The sequence below is a fragment of the Galeopterus variegatus genome, unplaced genomic scaffold (genome assembly GCF_000696425.1).
Source record: "Galeopterus variegatus unplaced genomic scaffold, G_variegatus-3.0.2 Scaffold446, whole genome shotgun sequence".
Lineage (NCBI taxonomy): Eukaryota > Metazoa > Chordata > Mammalia > Dermoptera > Cynocephalidae > Galeopterus > Galeopterus variegatus.
In genome coordinates, this window is record NW_007726557.1 from 51,561 (window position 1) to 52,108 (window position 548).

The following is a 548-nucleotide window of genomic DNA, read 5'->3' on the forward strand; positions in this document are numbered from 1 at the left end:
GCGCGCGTGTGTGCGTGTGTGAAGAACCTAAGTCAAATGCTTTTTAGTTCACATGAGTCAGGTAAATCTTAGGTAAACAAGATTAGTTTACTATTTTGGGGTTAATGTAAACAGCCGTGTCTTCTGATCAGCAAAGCACCCATGTATTTAACTTTAGGGTTCTTGCTTAGGTCGTGACTGCCTACCATTCCCCTGCTGTAAGAATGGTTAACCGGAAAATAGCTTGAGATGATGGTTAGTTTTGTACAATGTCTCACTGAATTTTCATGAACAGTTCAAGCATGGTTGTTAAAAGAAGTAAATTAGGCATAAATGTTTACAAGTTAACTCTTCATAGATTTTTCTTTATTTTTTTTGGGGGGTGGGCGGCTGGCTGGTACAGGGATCTGAATCCTTGACTTTGGTGTTATAACTAAAAAATCTTTTTGGTAACTTGAAACGTTAAGGTGAAATTAAGTAATAGATACTTATTAAATATCTGGGTCATTTCTTTTTTTTTTTAAAGATGACCGGTAAGGGGATCTTAACCCTCGACTTGGTGTTGTCAG